Raw genomic sequence first — 10397 nt, 5'->3', positions numbered from 1 at the left:
CAACATTGTGTCAGCAAATTGTCATTAACCTTTTACAACGCAGACCGTCTGTCTATACGTGGACATAACTATATTTATACTTGTCCTTCAGTTTTATCGTTATTGTTATTTACTCTTGTTATTAGACCTACATTGTTGTTTACATTGCTATTAAAAATCTAGGAACGAATCTTGCAATTCGGCCCTTCTCAACGAATGGCAGCTAGCTGCTCGCTTCCCATAGTTCTATACTAAATCGAGGAAACGTGAGCCGGAATGACTTAAATCTGGACCGGACTGCTCAGTGGCGCTCTATATATAGGGTCTATGTCCCCGGGCCGGTACTGCCGGAACGTACCCTGGGTACGGTCCGGTATTACCGCGCAACGCTACCCTTGGTCACTATTTGATTGGTTAGGGTTAGGCGTTAGGATTAGGGTTAGCGGTTGAGGTTAGGGTTAGGGAGTACGGCGGTAGGCGACACTCGAGATCGTAGAGTGGAGTAGGCGAGGTACGGTCCGGCATATTAGAGACTACAGCTAGGGCTCCTCCACCACCTTCTCCCTTCTCCTCTCCTCCTTCTCCACCAGCTTCTCCCCTCCTCTTTCTCCACCACCTTCTCCCCTTCCTCCTCCTTCACCATCTTCTTCACAGCTGGAAGTAACGTCACGAACACGCGATTACATCTGATTGGTTATAACACAAACCACGTGACAAAATATGCAAATTATCTCCTGTACCGGCCTGAATATCGACAAACCCTGCCGTGTGTGGAGCATGTTTATGACTGCGTAGGAGTGACAGGCGCCTGGGAGGGGAGAACGAAAGTAAAACGAAAACCGGTAGCTCCCTCTTCCTATCATTTTATCCTATGAGGGGTTGATAATTATGAAGGTCTGTAATTATAAATTATTATGATTGATTATTATATACTTATAATTAGTAAGGTCTTAACGATTGAAAGGTCTGTCATTATGAACCCCTGATCCTATCAACGCAGATTGTTCAGATCAGGATAGTTACATACCCTCATTTTGCTGCGGACTCCTATTTCTATCCCTGGTATAGTGTACAATACTTTGTAGTATTTTATTGAGAAATGCTGGATGTACAGGAAATACGATTACCAGAAATCAAGTAAGTCATGTTTAGGAAAAAATTATGAAGGTTGAAAAGCATAAAAATCGAGACTTACTTCAAGCCGTCTTCACAGGCACTACACAGGTACACAGGCACTTAGAGCGTTTCAATAAAATATAATGCTAAATAAATCTATTTACTACCAAAGTCTTAATGTTTCTCTACTTTCTTTCACCTATTATTGCCGACAATATCCTGTAAATGCCGTCCAAATGCTCATCTGCAAAACACTGTCACACGCTGGCCGCCGCACGCTAGCTGCTGCACACTGACACATAAATATATATTGAGTCACTATATATTAACTAGCTATTACCCGTCCTCCAGACGGGTTCGAGTGGGGTCTGACTTGAGGATGGCGGTTTAACCATTTATCTCTCACTTTTATTTGAGGATGTATATTTACAGTAAACGAAAAATACTGATATTTAGACTCGAGTCATATACCAATATTTGTTTTTAAAAAAAGGTATCTAATTATATATAAAATCTGAAATTTTACCTTAAAATGACATGCAATTTTTCAAAAAAAAAGGAAATGGGGTGATTTTATAGTACAATTTCACTTATTTACTTATTTTTGAAAATAGCATTCTGGTTAGAAGCATCAATAATAAGTAACATTCTTAAAAAAAAGAGCAAAATGCATTGAGTAGTTTTGAAGAGCACCAAGGCAGCTGAATTCTGTCATTGTGAAAAAATTGTATTAATTAATAAATTAATTAAATAATTAATTGGATCCGGATGACGACCAAAATGTAATCAATTCTAAGTTACCCCATTTCTGACATATCCTGAAAATTTTTAACCCTAACCCGAACCCTAACCCTCACCCTAATCCTAACCCTAATCCTAACCCTAACCATATCAAATAGTGACCAGGGTACGTTCCGGTATACCGGACCGTACCCAGGGTACGTTCCGGCAGTACCCCGGGGGACATAGACCCTATATATGAGCGCCACTAGCAGTCCGGTCAGATTTAGTCATTCCGCCTCACGTTTCCTCGGATTTAGTTATAGAACTTATGGGAAGCGAGCAGCTAGCTGCCATTCGTTGAGAAGGGCCGAATTGCAAAGATTCGTTCCTAGATTTTTAATAGCAATGTAAACAACAATGTAGGTCTAATAACAAAGTAAATAACAATAACGATAAAACTTGAAGGACAAGTATAAATATAGTTATGTCCACGTATAGACAGACGGTCTGCGTTGTAAAGGTTAATGACAATTTGCTGACACATGTTCGAGATACATTGGGAGGTAACCGAGGGCAGTGTCTGCCTGATGGTGACACTCAGGTAGTCACTCCGTATAGTAAGGCGAAATGCATAAGCACATGAATTTTTCGCTTTGGGCAGAATTGTGAAACATTGCACACGGGTACGTACTACATGCGTTTCTAAGGATTTTCTGACATTGTGCTCAGAGCCGTATATAGAGACTCTATAATCTATATCAGGGGTGGGCAAACTGCGGCCCTCTACTGAGCTCTGTGCGGCCCGCGGAAGCCTGCAGCAAATAAAATAAAAAAAATAATTTTTTTTTTAAATCAATGAATTTTTTGGAAAGTCAACATGTTTGTGCTTGAACCGAGACAGACTTTTTCAGTGTCATGCAGATTAGTGTTCTATTGTCTCTGGTTCGCTCTGCAACGCCATTTCAGCTAATTATGGTCCAGAGATGGCGCCCTTGAGGCAAAACGCACGTATTATCTTAGAGCGCACCGCCCGATTTTAGAAGGTGCAGCCCTTTGACTTTTCATGGCCCACTGATGCGGCCCTCGCTTTGAAAAGTTTGCCCACCACTGATCTATATAATATCTTTATATACGGCTCTGATTGTGCTAATCGAACAGCGCCACCTGTTGGCGAAGGTGTTGTATTATGCCACTCTTCGGATTTTGGCTACAACTTCAACAATATATATCCAATTAAGTTACAAAATGCTCAAAGTATTCGAATGTATCGATACTGATACTACAGCAGTAATTTATTCAGTATAGATATCTTCAAATTGCAAAAATGGTTGCATGAGTCAGTGCAATAGGCAAAAATAATGGGATTTGCCTTTGACTAGTATATTAATTGGGCGATATATGTGCTATATGTCAAAATATTTATTTGGAGGCAAACAGGTTATATAAACAATATTGTTATCTAAGTTGTTGTTCGGAAGCTGTATTAGAATAATTGTATTATGATTTAATATCAAACGTAACACATAGATGTAACCGGCATTATAAATGTGTAACTTATACGTAATAATTGTGTTCCTGATGGTTTTCTATTAAAGCGCCAATTATTGAACAAAAATGTAAAACTCTTCATGTTTTGGCTTATAATATTTATAATCCATGCATTTACTTATTACATATTGATTATATTATTACGGTATATGGAGCAGAAGCAGCAGCAGAAGACCAATCAGGGGCTTTGCAGCAGCTGGCCAATCAGGGGCTTCGTAGCAGCCGACCAATTCTGGGACTCATAGCAGCCGACCAATCAGGGGCCTTCTAGCAACCGACCAATTAGGGGCCTCCTAGCAGCCGACCAATCAGGAACCACGTAGCAGCCAACCAATCAGGGGCCTCGTAGCAGCCGACCAATTAGAGGCCTCGTAGCCGCCAAACAATTAGGGGCCTTGTAGCAGCCGACCAATCAGGGGCCTCCTAGCAGCCAACCAATCAGGGGCCTCGAAGCAGCCGACCAATAAGGGGCCTCTTAGCAGCCGACCAAACAGGGGCTTCGTAACAGCCGACCAATCAGTAGCCTTTTAACAGCCAACGAATCAGGGGCCTCGAAGCAGCCGACCAATCAGGGGCCTTGAGGCATCTGACCAATCAGGGGCCTCGTGGCAGCCGACAAATCAGGGGCATCCTAGCAGCCGACCAATCAGGGGCCTTGTGGCAACCGACCAATCAGGGGCCTCGTGGCAGCCGACCAATCATGGGCATCCTAGCAGCCGACCAATCAGGGGTCTCCTAGCAGCCGACCAATCAGGGGCCTCGCAACTATGGTGGATACGGGCGCAACTATGGTGGATACGGCCGCAACTATGGTGGATACGGCCGCAACTATGGTGGACACGGCCGCTATGGTGGACAGGGTTACAGAGGAAGTTATTACGGCTAGAAGATTTGATATCGACACTATACGTAAGTACGATCGCTTATACCAATCAACGGTCGTGACGCGGAAAGCTACATAATAAGCTATGGGCATATACCTGCTAACATATTTAATAGTAGAGTAACCATCCTATATACGATGTTTAAATTGTGTCTATCTCAACAAGTACTCATAAGCTATCAAGTATTGTGCATTACGCATGAATGGTTTTCCTTTTTCAGGTAGATGCTCGAGTACAGACATGACTCATGGAATTCCGTTCAAAATAGAGAATGCTGATGATAGTGTAAATATTTTACAATTTTACCGTCATTCCATAAGCAATATATAGTAAGCGCTGAGAACAAAATGTTCACATCTCACCCCCATATCGGGACAAAGCGTGAAATTCTACCAATAATTTGTAGAATTTATATAAATACCTGAATGTAGAATTAGCTTAATATAAACATTGGCTCAAATAAATTCCTAAAACGTTTATCGAAAAGCAATTTATGTGTATTATTATAATTACTGATCCGAATGATTGTACTTCGTAATAGGAACATGAATGCTAATACACATACATTTACAGGAGTAATATAATAGACAAACTATCAATATATATATAGACAGACGCATATGTTTATGACATAGACAGATCCATATATTAGACAGACTATCTATTGTAATCTTCTTCATAGAGACAAACATATATAATATAAAACCTGTGTAAATCTTCAGACGTTCATGATCTATCACGATAAGAGTGCACCTACAGGACAGTCTTTTGCTTGCTGTTGATATCACCAGTTAAAACGGCATCTTTCCAAATTATATCATAACTTAAAAATATTTTGATATTTCCGTGGTATAGACCGCATCGCATGTACTATAATCGTCAATAATAATAAAACAAACAAATATACAACGATATAAACGAAATGAATAGTAAGTATATATCTGTGCAAGTACTGTGTGCTGCATTTGTGTATATTAACAATAATGTTAAAAAAACAATCGCGTACATCATTTTTTGAATATAACATTATACCAAAGAAAACGTCAAACGCGTGTGTGTGGTGCTGCATGCCCTGAATGTGTGTGTGGCCTGTGTGTGTGCGTGCGTCGCGTGCGTGTGCGTTGGGGCGTGCGTCGTGCGTGCGCGCGGCGTGTGGTGTGGGGCGCACGCTGCGCGTGCGGCGTACGTGCGTGTGTGCGTGTGTCGGGTTGGGTGCGTGTGGTGTAGCGTGTGCGTTGTGCCGTCGGCGTGTGGGTTGGGTGTGCGTGTGCGTGTGCGTATGCGTGTGCGTGTGTATGTGTATGTGCGTGCGTGTGGAGGGGGGCCAGAACTTCAGCCATAGCTGTAAACTCGATGCGAACCACTACCAGACAAACGCCATTAATTTCGTTTGGGACAGACGGCGGTCCTTGAGCTATTTGTCGAACGCCCCGTACACAACACATGGTGACATTTTTGTCCTTCAATGTGTTTGTGCATTGTTTGCATGGGAATGTTTACGAACGTGTGCATGGGCATGTGGGGGAGTGCTGGGTGTGTATGTGGGTGTGGGTGTAGGTGTGTCGTGGATGGTGTGGGTGTAGGGTGTGTGTGCATGGGTGCATCGTGTGCGCGCTGGTTTGTCCTCGGATTATTGAGGCTGTACGCTAACGTTACCATTTTACAACCTTTAAAAAAAAACACAAAAAACCATGGTATTTTCCAGCCCTTTATCAGCCTTTTTAAGCCTGGTTTTCCACGGCTTCTTATCACACCTCTTTGTTATTATTTCGTGGCCCTCTATTCACCAGGCAGGCATTCACACCCCCCCCCCCCCCGCCCCCACTGGGACGTACGCTCCTCTATCGGGATCCGTGCCGCGCGGACATTGGCTGGTGCCGCATATGTTATAGACAAATTCATAATGGTAGTTAAGGTAAGGTCAGTAAGGTATATATGTGTGTTACATCTACTATATAATAGTAGAAATAGCCGAAGTGTCGTTTTTCGTATCTTCGCTCCGAAAACCGTGCCGCGTGTGCTCACCCGAAATCGAGCTGGGCCCCTTCTGGGCGTTTTCCCCGCGACATACATTCCCCGTTACGTTAGAACGCGATTTTTCGATCGTAAAGTGACTTTTGGAGGCAATTTTTATGTGCCCGATGAAACTTCGGCATTCATCGGAAACCCGCACCAAATTTTAAGACTGCCAAATCCGCATGATAATCACAGTACAATCACAGATTCACAGTACGTGAATCACACGCGATCACGGCGTCGACGAACACAGGCACTTGGAACATCTCAATAAAAAAAAGGCAAATAAACACCGAAATGTATTTACTTCCAATGTCTTAATGGTTTCTCTACTCTATCTCGCCTATAATCACCTGTAAATGCCGGCCAAATGCTCATCTGGGTGCAACACACAAGTACGCTATAAATATATAGTATATATATATAAATATATTTTTTTTTTTAAATATATATATACGTATATATATAAAAATAACTATATATTTTATGTGTCAGTGTGCACAGCTAGCGTGCGGCGGCCAGCGTGTGACAGTGTTTTGCAGATGAAGCATTTTGGACGGCATTTACAGGATATTGTCGGCAAATAATAGGTGATAGAAAGTAAGAGAACAGTAAGACTTTGGTTACAGTAAAATAGATTTATTTAGGCCATTATATTTTATTGAAACGCTCTAAGTGCCTCGTGTACCTGTGTAGTGCCTGTGAAAGACGCGTAAGTAAGTCATCGATTTTTATGCTTTTCAGACCTTCATATATTCTTCCTAAAACACATGACTTACTTGATTTCTTGGTAGATCGTATTTCCTGTACATCCAGCATTTCTCAATAAAATACTACAAACGTATTGTACACTATACCAGGGATAAGAAATAGGAGTTCCGCCAGCAAAATGAGGGGTATGTAACTATCCTGATCATGAACAATCTGCAGTTGATAGGATCAGGGCGTTCATAATGACAGACCTTTCAATCGTTAAGAACCTTACTAATTATAAGTATATAATAATAATCATAATAATTTATCAATTACAGACCTTCATAGATTATCAACCCCTCATAGGATAAAATGATAGGAAGAGGGAGCTTACCGGTTTTCGTTTTTACTTTCGTTCTCCCCTCCCATGGCGCCTCTCACTCCTACGCAAGTCATAAAACATGCTCCACACACGGGCAGCCGGTTTGTCGATCATTCAGGCCGATACAGGAGATAATTTTGCATATTTTCGTCACGTGGTTTGTTGTATATAAACCAATCAAGATGTAATCGCGTGATTCCGCTGACGTTCACTTTCCAGCCTGTGAAGATAGATGGTGAGGAGAGGAAGCGGGAGGAAGGTGGTGGAGAAAGAGGAGCCGGGAGGAAAGCTGGTGTGGAGAAGGAGGAGAAGGAGAAAGGGGAGAAGGTGTGAGGAGGGGGCAGAAGGCTAGTGGAAGAAGGAGGGTGAGAAGCTGTGCGAGAAGGAGAAGGGTCGAGAAGGGAAAAGGTTGGTGAGAAGGAGGAGGGAGAAGCTGGTGGAGAGGAAGGGGGAGAAAGCTGGGTGGAGAATGAAGAAGCGGAAGAAGGAGAATTAAAGCTGTGGAAGAAGGAGTGGAGGTGCGTCGGGGAGGAACGAGGTGGTGGTGAAGGGTGGTGGAGAAGGGCAGAAGGTGGTGCCAGGGAGATAGCGCACCTCCCTGCCACTTTCTCACCACCCTTCTCTTCTCCCTCCTCCTTCTCCAACAGCTTCTCCCTTCCTTCTTCACCACGGATTACAATCTGATTTGCGTTATATAACACAAACCACGTGAAATAAATATTGCAATTATCTTCCTGTACCGCGGCTGAATATAGACAAACCCCACACGGCTTTCGCATTCGCCGCCATAGACATTGAAACAATCATCGCCCGTAACATCAATCGACAACCCTGCTTTCATGGTGTGTATTCTGTTTCATAATTCGATTCAAATTTATTCGATGCCCGTGGAATTGAATGATTCGATTGCATTCATTCGATGCCCGTGAGATCGAATTAGTCGATGCATCATTTCGATTTCACGGATCGAAATCATTCCGATTCGACGCATCGAATCATTCGATTCACGCATCGCAAATCATTTCGATTCACGCATCGATCATTCGATTCACGCATCGAATGATTCGATTAACGCATCGAATGATTCGAATGCAGCATTCGTATGGATGAAGTCGAATCATTCGCGATGCATCAATCGAATGATTTGATGCTGAATCGAATATTCGATGCGTAATCGAATGATTCGATGCGTGAAATCGACAGGATTCGATGCGTCGAACTCGAATGGATGCATCGAATCATTCGTATTCGGCGCATCGAAAGCATTCGCGATTCACGCATCGCAATTGATGCATCGAATTCATTCGATTCGTGATCGAATTGATCGATTGCGTGAATCGAATGATTCGATGCGTGATCGAAATGATTCATGCAGTGAATCGAATCAATTCAATGCGTGAATCGAATGAATGCATCGAATCATTCGCGATTCACGCAATTTCGGGAATTGAATGCGATCCTGAAATTTATACCTTGCCACGTTTCCGAATTCTAGCCGCCATCTATCAACAACTTATACAATAACACAAACTATATCAAAAAAATAATAATGTTACAATCTATTCTTAGTATTTTTGAGTAGGGCATGGATTGTTAGAGGATGGCGCCAGAAGAAACGGAGGAGCTAGAGGGAGAGTGGAGAATGTGGAGGAAGTAGACTGTATTGTATAAGTTTTGATAGATGGCTCTAGAATTCGAAACGTGGGCAAAGGTATAAATTTCAGATTCGAATCATTCGATGCGTGCATCGAATATTCGATGCATTTCATTCGATTCAACGCATTTGAATTTGATTCGATTCACGCACGAATCAATTCGATTCTCACGCCATCGAATCATTCGATTCACGCATCGAATCATCTCGATGCGGGTGAATCGAATGATTCGATGCGCGAATTCGAATGATTTGAGGCATCATTCGATTCACGATCGAAGCATTCGATTCACGCATCGAATCATTTGATTCACGCATCGAATGCATTTCGATTGCCCATCATTCGATGCAGTTGAATCAGAATCATTCGAATGCGTGATCGAAATCACTGCGATGCGTGAAATCGAATTCATTCGATGGTGAAATCGAATCATTTCGATGCATGCATTCGATTCAACGCCATCGAATCATTCGACTTCACGCAGTCGAATCATTCGATTCACGCATCGAATCATTCGAATTCTCTTTTCTGATAATAAATCAAATAATCATGCGATAAATCGCATTTATATGTGATTTAAATCGAATGTTATATTTGATAAATCGAATCGATATATGTGATAAATCAATGTTATATGCCTTGATAAAATCGAATGTTATGATGCCGATAAAATCAACCATAAAAACAAAAATCGGAATTATGCACAAACAGCGATGCCATACTGCTTGCCAATGACTTCGGCGTACATCGTACGCCCTAGCGGGCAGGCGCGTATAACACACTGGCGTATCTGTAACACCCGCTGTTTGACCTCGCTGTCAGTGCTGAGCGTGTCAGGTATGATTGAAGGATATTAATTCAATTTTTTCTTCCCCCCCCCAAAATTTTCTCAACGCATTTTGACGTTTTCAAAATCGATCCCTGCGACTGGTCAAATCGCCCGATTTCCCGGATTCGCGAATAATCTCTGATCATGAATCTCTCGATCAGGGGGAAATCGGCGATTTGAGTGTCCCAGGAGTGGCATTTTGTTGAACGTCAAAATTTCCGTTGAGACAATTCACACAGCACAGGGCATCACACACACGCGCGCATACACACATCACACACACTGGCGCGCCGCACCACACATCACACATCAGCGAGCACGCACGGCCATTCCACACGATACGGGGCATGCGCGACACACATACACGCACACTGGCACACACACGGCATACCGTACGTAAGCGTATTTAACGCACGCCTACGCACGCACGCCTACGCACCCACCCACCCCACGGACCACCCACGCCACAGCACATACGACATTTACACGCCACATCAGGGGCGCGCACACACTTTAAACGCACACGTACACGCATACATATTGACTGGTCGGAGTGTGTGAGTGCGTGATTC

At 42.9% G+C, this 10397-nt stretch overlaps 1 long non-coding RNA gene across 1 annotated transcript; it reads left to right on the top strand.

Annotated features, from left to right (window-relative positions):
• Nucleotides 1-4120: 4120 nt before the first annotated feature.
• On the top strand, nt 4121-4740 carry LOC106813356. Its single transcript, XR_001394456.1, has 2 exons — nt 4121-4275; nt 4471-4740. It is a non-coding gene; the product is annotated as an uncharacterized LOC106813356 (long non-coding RNA).
• Nucleotides 4741-10397: the final 5657 nt, after the last annotated feature.

This window comes from Priapulus caudatus, unplaced genomic scaffold, assembly GCF_000485595.1.
Source record: "Priapulus caudatus unplaced genomic scaffold, Priapulus_caudatus-5.0.1 Scaffold759, whole genome shotgun sequence".
Classification (NCBI taxonomy): domain Eukaryota; kingdom Metazoa; phylum Priapulida; class Priapulimorpha; order Priapulimorphida; family Priapulidae; genus Priapulus; species Priapulus caudatus.
The sequence above is the reverse complement of the archived record's forward strand: the minus strand, read 5'-3'. Positions and strand labels throughout refer to the sequence as shown.